Below are 12,019 nucleotides of genomic sequence, written 5' to 3'. Positions count from 1 at the left end.
TCAGATCAATTGTACTACTTCTGTGGGAAAAAAGAACGAATGCGAAACATACGCATTGGAAAATTATCAGGTATTCTAACACCGCCCTACTGCCAGGATATTCTGGGTCTACATGCACCCAGCGGTTGTGATAGTATGAAAAGAGAGAAAAAAGTCCATTCAGAATTTGCTCAAGCAAAACCCTGAGTGTATCAACATATTAAGCTCTTTGGGCTTGGAGTTTGAGGTAGATGATGATACTCAGCACTCTATAGAGAAAATCATTAGCCAGCTTTATAATATAGACACACCTTAAAAAGGTCAATGAATCAAGATATTTGGTTTATTGCTCTCCCTCAAAATTTCCCAAGCTAACCTTCCCTCAACCCAAGAGAAACTGAGGCTGCATGTAATGAGAGCTGGTTAACAAGCAGACATATGGCATAGAGCTGCACAGCCAAAAAAATTGATCGTCCCCTACCTACTAATCATGGCTGAACTTAGTCTAATGGCAATCTCAAAATTACATGGGCGACGCAGAACCCAGCGACTTCTGATGCGGTGAAAGACATGTTTTGTCGATGTTAGACATGATGCTTATCCAATAGATGCCAGTGCCAGAAAGCTGGACTCAAATGTACAGATATGTGTCAGTGCAAGGGCTGTGGAAACAAAACTGGTGTTGAAAAAGAGAATACCGATTCTGATGAAGATGCTGGTAAAGGTAGGTTATTATACATTAAGTGTCAGATTATGCCTTTTAAAGTTTGCAGAATATTTTCACTCATGATACCTTTCCCTGATACCAGACAGAAGAAAAAGGTTCTGAATCTTGGTCAAATCTTTATACAGCTGTGACAGTTTTTGATTCATTTTTCCTTCTTGTAGATGTGTAGGAAATAATACACAGTCACGGTGCTACATCAGACCGGCAGACAGACAAATTATGTAATCCATTATATTATATAACATCATGTATAAGTTAAAATCTTTGGAACTTGGAAAGATATAAATATTAAATTTGAAATATACTACAAACTCTGATCTTGATTGATGTGTTGCAACCTCTTTGCTTTCCTCAAATGATAAACTGGCAAAATTTGAAATTGTATCATTAAATCCATGTATTACCTAATACATTACAAAAAATGTTGTGTCCAGTTGAAAGAATTGTCAATTACGTACTCAGAACAAGCTCTAAATTCTGGTCCATAAACAAATGAAAATGGGTGGTATTCACAATCATATTTAATACATACTTCAAGTTACGCATGTAACTTACACAATTATATTATTATCCCACGACCAAACGAGCGGAGCAAACGTTTGAGAGTTTTTATGATAAATGCATGTGCACACAACTTACAAAAATTATTCATCAACAACGTCGCAAACCCTTGTTTCAAAAATCTCATTGACAAATTTAACCATTGTTTTGTAGAGTCCTTAAAGTATAAACCATGCAAAACACATATAAGCCTATTTAAATATGTTACCAAGTCTTTTTAAATTTTTGACAGTATCTTAAAACTTACCATCTGATCAGATTATACACGAATGGACAGATTAATTTGGCCGAAAATCGTTATTAAAACTGTCCAAGCCTTACTTTTATTAAAACTAGGACCGGCAAACAAAACACTGAGCAACAGAGAATAGAACCAGTAAGTCATGCGCATTTCACAAAAAATAACGTGCACATTTCACCAGTCTATAGCATTGTCGAATTGCCGAAGGTTTCTGTAATTAACGTAGAAGTACAGAAATCGCTTCTTTTTTGCTGATTTCAAGGTAACTGACATTTTGGAAACTTTTGAGTACTTTGGCATTCTAACTGATGTCCAAAGCAGTGAAAGTAAAGGAAATGATGATGATATTTTTTCTAACGATTCTTATGAGATTATTATATTATTTAATTATAAGTTTGGATGACTAATTAAGTGTAATAGTCACACTAACAACATCAATGATGGGCAATATGTTACCGTTATTTTCTTTCTAAAAGGTTTTGTTCATTAGATTTTCTAAAAATCTATATTAATATCACAACTTCTTGATATTGTTAGCTATGACGTATTGAAATGTAAACAAAATGGTGCATTGGTTTTCTATTATTATTGTATTACTATATTAGAAATAATGGTTATTCTAATAATATCAGTGCATTTTACTTTTAATATTGGCCAATATTGCATTTCTCCTATGGCAGGGGCAGAGATATAAAAATATAATCTTTTCCTTTCATTATTGCTGTTTGTCATGACCAAACACTTCTTTTAATAGATTTTCTAAAAATCTATATTAATATCACAACTTCTTGATATTGTTAGCTATGACGTATTAAAATGTAAACAAAATTGTGCATTGTTTTCTATTATTACTATATTAATAATATTGGTTTTTCTAATAATATCAGCACATTTTACTTTTAAAATTGGCCAATATTGCATTTCTCCTATTGCAGGTGGAAAAAAATACACATATAATCTTTTCCTTTTATTATTGCTGTTTGTTGTACATAATAACACTCACACCCAGTACATTACAGCTACCACTGCAGTTATCCTATTGCACTGCAGTGCCAGTTGACTTGTTAATTTTGCATTTCTCAACCATCAGTGCCCTTTTTATCCAAGATCATTTTGGTCATGGGCTTTACGACAGGGGAGTTTATAGTGTAATATAAATTCAAATCCATGCATTTTTGCCATCTACTATTACTAGAAATTCCACTGTCATACAGCCCACGACCAAAGTGATAATTGAAAAAAAGAAAGGGTATTGTTGGTTGTTGAAAAAGTAGTTCTCAGCAGGAATTGACAGAGTATAGTGTAAATGAGACTTGTTTGAGTTGATATAAAATAAATTTGAGGGAGCACGACTCTAAACATAGAAATAGCCAATATAAATTAGCTGGATTTTGGTTATGTTCAATGGCAGGATTCCAAGTGCATACATATTTATCCCAATACGTTGTTAGTTCAAGTTGTGTACAAGTTTGTGTGTTTGGGGCATTTTGTAACCAAGCTAGGTCATGCACATGCAAGCTGCCTCGATGTTGCCTTTCAAATCTGTACCAATAGTCATCAATTAGAAAGTAAGGTGTAAGGAAATGTTTGAAGAATGTGTCAAATCTAACACCTAGGTATGAGTCAACAGTAAGATGTGAGTGCGCAATTGCTTGAGCAATGGTTCTATTGTCAGTATCAAGGAAACGTGCAAGATCCAGCCACTGCATGTCAGCAATTGAAAATGTGAAGAAAGCAGTAGCATTTCCGAGTTGTTTGCTCATTGCCAAAAGTTCATTGCGTTGGCTATACCAGTATTGAGCGTAACCCCTGATTTGGGAACCAAACTTAAGAATTTTGTTGCTCACGTTTCGTTGATTTTCATTGACAAGTTGGCGAATATCAGCAACAGACATTTCACGTTCATTTGGGTTGTTCTGTACGAAGACTTGACCTACTTGAATGGATTGCCAGCGGAGTGTACTATTATAAGCAAGGAAAACAAATCTAAGATCAGCTTGAAATCGACCATCTTTGTAGTAAAGAAGATGTTTGAAGTAGTCACGCGTGGAAACAGGTTTAGCACGGGGTGCACGTAAATCCGCGGCACCTGTCGGGAACAAAACAGGAAATGCTCTTGCTATGTAGCCAATAGTGTTGAACTCGTTGATAGGTTCACTTTGTATTGCAGGCCAATCAATTACATCATTGGTATCAATTGCAGCCTGAATAGCTTGATTTTCATTTGGTGCGGGCCTTGGTGCATGTGCAAATGTATTTGGAATGATATGGTCATTTGGAATATTTTGTTGGCGTTGCAAGTTAGGTTCATTGTTGTTGGCTTCATTTGGGTTGTTGGCGCCATTATCTGGATTAGGTGCTGGAGGTAGGTCAGCATCTAACTCCTGTAATATATGATGGTCAGGTAATTCCACAATGTCATCAAGTGGCAAAGCATCTATGTTTTCCTGGATAAAGTTTATCTTACGATAAAATTCATTGTTAGCTTTAAGCCAAATGACTGTGGCAAGAACTCTTTGACGACGAACTGTAAAGAGATTGGCTGGCAAGGCAACTTGGTCAATGCGTCGACAAAGGACAATGATGTCAATTTGTTGTAATTGGCGAGGTAAATTTATTACAAAAGTCATTTACGTTCTGAGGGAAATTGATGACATGACCTCTGAACCCAAATTGGCCACCACGTGAAAGACGGAATATAAACATTGTAGGATTAACCTGAGCAATGAGTAACTGTTCTATAAGTGTAAGAGAAGATAACAATTCAACAGATGGACCTGGGTCCATAATGTTGGCTGCACTGAATTTATTAACAGCGTCAGGTCTAACTTGTTGACACGTATGACATAGTTGTATTTGAGCATTGTATGTAATAAAATGTTTTTCATTACATTCAGTACATGTGAGCTGTGATATGTTGTTCTCAAGTCTGCCTAAAAAGTTGTTACGCAGTTCTTGAAAAGCAGGACAATCTAAAGATTGAAAATGAGGAATGTGATGAAGGGGGCATTATTGGGAGGAGCAATATTGTTTTGTGCAATATTTTCATTGTCAATGATGTCCATAAAATCATGATCATCATCTGGAAACAAAGGGGCTGTCAAGTCGATGTCATTTACATCGCCTACAACATCTACTAAAGAATTATCTGAATCAGATGAGTTGTTGTTATTAATTTGAGTAGCGTGTTGTTGAACATTAGCATTTGATGTAGATGGGTGCTGTGAGGACCTATTTATCCTATTTATCCTCCTATTGCGCTGTAATAATTGAGAGACACGTGGATGGCCACTGCGTCGGCCGCGACGTGGTGTTCTGGGAAGTTGTATGTCTATGGTAGTTGTCAAGTTGTTTTGAAATTAAATTCAAAGTCAATTATGCAAAACAAAAGGTTGTAAAAAAATCACACCTAATCCACTACTATCCCAAAGATATGCTCTACAACCAGATTTTACTGAAAATTGCCACAAAACGTTTAAAAAACTTGGTTTAATACAACAATAAATCACACCTAATCTACTACTATCTCAAACCTGTTTTACAACACTAAAAAATATTAATTAAAGCTGTAGGCCTAACCTACTGTAATTTAACAATAAGTAACTTAACAATAACGTAATTTAATAATTAATTTAATGATGTTAATGGAATTTCTAGTTTAATAATGTAACTTAACAACAATTAGCAATATGGAAATATGTTTATTATACATGTAACTCTGAAATGCAAAATTAGAAGTAAAATGGCAAGCTACTGTGTACTATACACAGTTTGAAAGTTGGTTGCGTTGAATGTAGAATGGTTTTGATAGCGATCTTTAACAAAAAGCAAGTATGAGCGTTCACACTTCTGAAAGTTTTCTGCAAACTGCAGCAAAATAAAAAAAATGTTATCGTCATAAACGGGCGTTGTAGTTCGGCCCTAGCTGGTATATACCTTACCGAAGATGTTTGGGACACCTATAAAAATATATATGAGGCTAAATTAAAAATTTGTCCCGACAATTATAAACACAAATGCAACTTAAAATATATGACAATAGAGACAAGTAGCACTCGATTTGAATAGCAACAGCCGGTGTAAATACTAGCGAGAGACAGGCAGTTCCGTGGCTATATACATCCTAGCTATTTACATTTCGGGCAAGTCTGGGCATGTCATTTTTTTCTAACCATTTTACCAGCAATAGTTTTTTTGATTATAGTCCTGAAACATCTTAGCAGTCAGGACACCTCAAAAATAAATAAAAAACAATTGTAAATGATAGAGTAATACATATACTTTCTGATGGAATGAACTGAAGTATGGTGCAACTACATCTTTAAAAGTGTTTTGACAAAAACTTTATCAAGAAGCCACACAATTTTTACATTCAGTTCTATACAGCAGTTGGTAATATTATAATACTGATAATTGGCTCATTTGACACCCATTTATTGTTTCCACAAATTTTCTGCTAAGTTCTGTAATTTTCAGAGAAAGACCTTTTTTATTATATTAAGCTAAATTTGCAAACAGTTCAAAAATATTTGCAATACCATGTTCCTAGGGTAGCTAAAAACTTTTTGATTTATATTTTACACCCTGTTTTTTAATTCAGTTAATCTGTAGAACAACTGAAGCTTTTAGCCAATATACAAACTTTAGCCAATTTTGGCCTTTGAGATACAAGACAGATTGGAGATGCAGACATATAAGATGGTACTTGATGAGGCATCCATGTGGCCCAGTGTCTCAGAGCCTGATACAAAAAACTGCACCATTGGTATTTTTGCATGAAAGTGGTTTAACAAATTAAATAGCAGCTAAACATGTGAAATAAAACAAGGCAAAAATTAGGCAGCAAAAAAGAAAAGTGAAAAATTAAAAATGGAGATAAACTTAAAACTAAAGTTCAAAAACAAAATCAGAGATGATGAGGCCAGTGCAAAATATCAGAGCTACCCGGTCGCAGGCACAAGTTGACAGCATAAGGCGTAGAAACTAATGTTCACCAAGTCGAGCTAAGGTAGAGCCTTATCTCTGTTTGAAACTCACCAATAGGTTTTATTAATTTCAAAAACTCTGGCAATTTATGCCTCAGTGCAGACATCCCAAAGTTAGATGTTCGATGACCAGCAGATGAAGAATAAAAAGGAGTAAGAAGTGAGGATGATTGAAATTGGGTGTTATAATGTGAAGGTTTTTGAAATGTTTGTGAATGATATAGTTTGTGGGCTCTAATAAGTGATTTGTAATGATACATTTTGTCAGCAGTCAAAATCTTAGAGTGGTAAAATAAATCAAAATTTGGGTAACCAAAAAACTTTTTTATACATAATACGCAATATTTTCTTTTTAAACTTAAGTAATTTGTCAAAGAAAACCCAAGAAGCAATTCCCCATGATTCTACAGCATAGAATAGCATAATTTAGAGTGAATAGAAAGTAGTAAAGTATTATCAGGATCTTTCTTGGAACAGTAGTGCTTAATCGAAAAAACAGTCGTGAAATAGGTCTTAAGTCAGTCAGTGAATTGTGTGTGTGTGTTTGTGTGAGGGCCAACTCAATTTCTTATCAATTGTTTTGCCTAAAAAATTAATTTCATCAACCTCAACAATATTTTTATCCAATAAAGTTAATAAATGTTCAAATTTAAATCCGTTTTGGTAATTTTTTGAAAGCAATTTAAGCTGTTTTTTTTATAATTATTTGTTAGTTTATTTACTGGACACCAGTGGCTCAGTCTTTGAAAATCTGAATTAATTTTTGTGTAAAATTCATTCAAGTCAGAAGAAGAAAAAAACAAATTTGTGTTGTCAGCATACAAAATTGGAGTTAGATATGGCAGAGGTTGACAAAGATCATTTACATGTATATACAGTAAGAACAGAGTTGGCCCTAACACAAAACCCTGAGGCACACCACATGTTATATCACTGGAATTAGAATATGAATCATTTATTTGTTGACTTGAGTTCTGTTCGACAGATAATTATGGATTCAATTATTAGTCAATGGATTCAAATTATAATTATTCAACTTGTTTAGTAATATATTATGATCAATAGTGTCAAATGTCTTACTAAAATCCAGGAAAGTGCTAATTGCACATTCAATATTATTAAGACTTAAGAATTTGATCCATAAAAGATAAAATTGCATCCGATGTGCCTCTTCCCGCCTAAAGCCAAATTGATTTTGATTGAGAAGGTTGTTGGAGTCTAAGAAATCAAGATTTTGCTGATTGAAAAGTTTTTTTTCCATTATCTTACTAAAAATAGGTAAGATAGAGATAGGATGACAATTAGCACAATCGTCACAATATCCTTTCTTATGTATAAATTGTATTTATTGTAGACAATGTGTATACACACACCCACATCCACAGCCACACACCCAAACACCTGCACACACACGCACGCACGCACGCACACACACACACCCACCCGCCAACTCACCCACCCACACACTCACACACCTACACACTAACACACTCACACACTCACACACCCACACACTCAAACACCCACACACCCACACACCCACACACCCACATACCCACACACCATCACACCCACACATCCACACACCCACCCACCCGCACATCCACACACCTACACACCCACACACCCAAACACCCACATACCAACATACCTACACACCCACTCACCCACACACCCACACACCCACACACCAACACACCCGCACACCAACACACCCGCACACCCGCACACCCGCACACCCGCACACCCGCACACCCGCACACCCGCACACCCTCACACCCGCACACCCGCAAACCCGCACACCCGCACACCCGCACACCCGCACACCCGCACACCCGCACACCCGCACACCCGCACACCCGCACACCCGCACACCCGCACACCCGCACACCCGCACACCCGCACACCCGCACACCCGCACACCCGCACACCCGCACACCCGCACACCCGCACACCCGCACACCCGCACACCCGCACACCCGCACACCCGCACACCCGCACACCCGCACACCCGCACACCCGCACACCCGCACACCCGCACACCCGCACACCCGCACACCCGCACACCCGCACACCCGCACACCCGCACACCCGCACACCCGCACACCCGCACACCCGCACACCCGCACACCCGCACACCCGCACACCCGCACACCCGCACACCCGCACACCCGCACACCCGCACACCCGCATACCCACACACCATCACACCCACACATCCACACACCCACCCACCCGCACATCCACACACCTACACACCCACACACCCAAACACCCACATACCAACATACCTACACACCCGCACACCCACACACCCGCACACCCGCACACCCGCAAACCCGCACACCCGCACACCCGCACACCCGCACACCCGCACACCCGCACCCCGCACACCCGCACACCCGCACACCCGCACACCTGCACACCCGCACTTAGATGTTAGTTTAGTATGTATTTTTAACTATTATGCTAAATTTCAATTTTTTATCTGTAAAATTTTATCTCTCATCCGTTTCTGTCTTTGCTTTGACTATAAATTTTGCATTAAACATTGTAAAAGTTAAACCTGTTAGACAATTTTTAATCGAATTCAGAACAAAAATCCGAACGATGATGCTTTTGTAATTAAGTGAACTTGTTGTTATCAGGTTAAAAGAATTTGTCTGACCACTGACCTCTTTGAAAAGATTTCAACTTTGCTACTGGCTTTGAAAGAAAATTATTACCATTGGACACATAAAAATTGTTTAAATGATAAAAATCGGTGATCATTTCTCTTTCAGGCGTCGTGAAAACGTTTTCAACGAACAGCATCTGGGTGTCTTTGCTAATTTGGGTACATAGCAGCCAAACCAACTGCCAAATCTGAACTCAATCAAGAATTTGGTTAAATTGGCATGATGAAAAAAAATCTGAATGGTGAGATGAAAAAATTATCATGTTCCACTTTGTAAGGGTACAAAAACTGCTATATCAAGGTAATCGCGTTCTGTTCCACTGTATATTTTGGTAATATGAGACCAGCACGATTCAATTTTAATGAAATTTGCATGCTGAAGGTTGAGTTGAGCTAACTTGTTAAAATTATGAAATCTATCCTAGACTTCATAAAATAAAAATTCTCCATATGCCAACAATATAGACATCAATTTACTAAAAAATCACTGGTAAAGCACCAACTGAGGATGTACATTATTTGAAAATCTAACTATTCTGGTACTTCTAGCGAGATTTCATTCATTGTAATCTGAGATTGTTATTTCAACCATTTGATTTTATCTTATACATTATTGATAGACAAATACTGTAAAGGTCTGGCCCCGGTAGCTGAGCCAGCTTTACTTTCCTAGCAAGGCGGTGCAGTCTGAACACTGGGCCTTCCTCTCGTCGGCCTGCCTGACACACCTAGTGGTCGGATCAGGCCGCGGCTGGTCGCCCTCAGTTCAGGATCACTTGGAACGCTAGCATGGCCTGCTCTCTGAGACCCTATATTGGCTAATCTAGATCCCGGTTAGCTTACTGGAGGGCCTGATCTCCAATGCTATTGCATTTCTGATCAGGTCCGATCGTAACGCAGCCAACCCCTAGCCTTCCTTGGGTGTCTCCCAAAGCAGTTCGTGCTTGAAGCCAGATCAGTTCTGGCAGAAGGATCCTTATTAAGCCAACCAGGCAGGCATCAAACGTAGGCAGTTTGTAAGAATAAGTATAGTCTATTTAATGTATATAAGCACATATGCAACTTCGTCTTAACAGCATCGAATCTGTAAGAATAATCCCAAAGAGTTGGCCTATGCCTTCTCCTTATATACCATTTACCCCGCCCACAATTATGCAACATCCATTGTATCGTGTCAGGCCTGTGAGGCAGGCCTAGACAAGTATATATAAAGGCCGGGCCACACGTATTGTGTAATTTTAACTAATCTGGGAAATTCCATTCGTACGAAATTTCTGACCTGCCACACGGAGTTTTCCCACCACGGATTCGTGCGAAACTAACTTTCAACTAGCCAATCAAAACGCGTTGATAAATTGAAGCCGATTCCATTTCAATCATTTGCTTCAGTACAAACATGCGGGTCAGATCTAAAAAAGTCCAATTCAGGATTCGTTCATCGTGTGCAACCAACGATGGACGAATTCGTTTAAATGTCAATTCGTACGAATCGTTTCGTCCAAGTTTCGCCGATTTCGTGAGAATTTTGTCTCGTGTGGCCTTACCTTAAGAGTGTGCTGGCAGGCCTGCGAAGCAGGCCCAAAAGTACAGTATTACGTAACAGGGTCTGAAAGGGTGCACACAAGAGTATTATATAACTAGGTAAAGAAAACACACATAAAGCTATCTAGGAATAACGTTGTCACAAGCACAAGCACAAAGAATAGTGTTGTTTAAAAATATGGCTAGTATTTGTCCCGTCCTCCACAATACATACATGTATGTGTAATCTAGGTTTCTGTTTAAATTTGTTTAAATAACACTAGAAGGCAACTATTTTACTCACTAGGTTTTCTGAGATCTGGAAGTTCCTCAAAATAATTCCTCTTTGTCCCTTTTTTACTGGCAGCATTAGCCTTGCTACAAGAAGCTCCATGTTTCCGACTAGATTTGTTGCCCATTTGCCTTCTTTCCAAACCGCTTGTGAAAGTTAGATCTTGTCATAAAGTTAATGTATGGATAGAGGAAGTGCTGTTAAAACAATTAGGAGATGAAAGACCAATGATTGATACTTTACTACTTCTGTATAACATTGTTCTGCTGTGTGTGATGCTAAGGTATTTAAAACTATTAACTTTACTGAATATATTGAATAATTATCAGAATATTTGAATAACTTATTATAGTTTAAATGTAAATATGTAGAATATAGCGTTTCTCATTTTCAGTGTTTTATTTATGTAATAAATGGTTATATTTATCTAGCATGTTCGAGCGTACTGACGCCTATTTTGGTCATTTTTGCACAACTTAAAAAATATGCAATTGGGGCCCTTTTTCAGGCCGTTGTTATTCCTAGTAGGTATATCAACCCCCAAAAGTTCATGTAATATCTGAAGAATTTGATTGCAGTAGACTAAGTTCATAATATGAATAATAAAAATGTGAAAGCTCTAAAATCTCATATTGTAAAAATAATTTTGTGTACAGCTCAACTAACTTTAGGGAAAACATGAAATAACATCATAGATGTTTAAATGTTTAATATTTACTAAGTAATGATTAGACAAAGTCTGTTCTACTACAGTGATTACAATGAAAAATGATTGGATACTGATTTAATAATCTCAAACGAAACCAAAAACAATCTAAAAACCTTGAATACCCTGAATTAATAATGATAAAAAAAACATAAAAGTATGCCTATATAACGCTTGATTTATCAGAAGAAGCTATTCATAAACCTTTGAATACAACGATACCGATACATACATGTAACTAAAAATGATATGTCAGAAATAAACACACCACTACAATGCACTAGGAAATAAAAAATTTTTTGCTATCCGAGCAAAGAGATAATTTATAGG

The sequence above is a fragment of the Watersipora subatra genome, chromosome 3 (genome assembly GCF_963576615.1).
Source record: "Watersipora subatra chromosome 3, tzWatSuba1.1, whole genome shotgun sequence".
Taxonomy (NCBI): Eukaryota; Metazoa; Bryozoa; class Gymnolaemata; order Cheilostomatida; family Watersiporidae; genus Watersipora; species Watersipora subatra.
The sequence above is the reverse complement of the archived record's forward strand: the minus strand, read 5'-3'. Positions refer to the sequence as shown.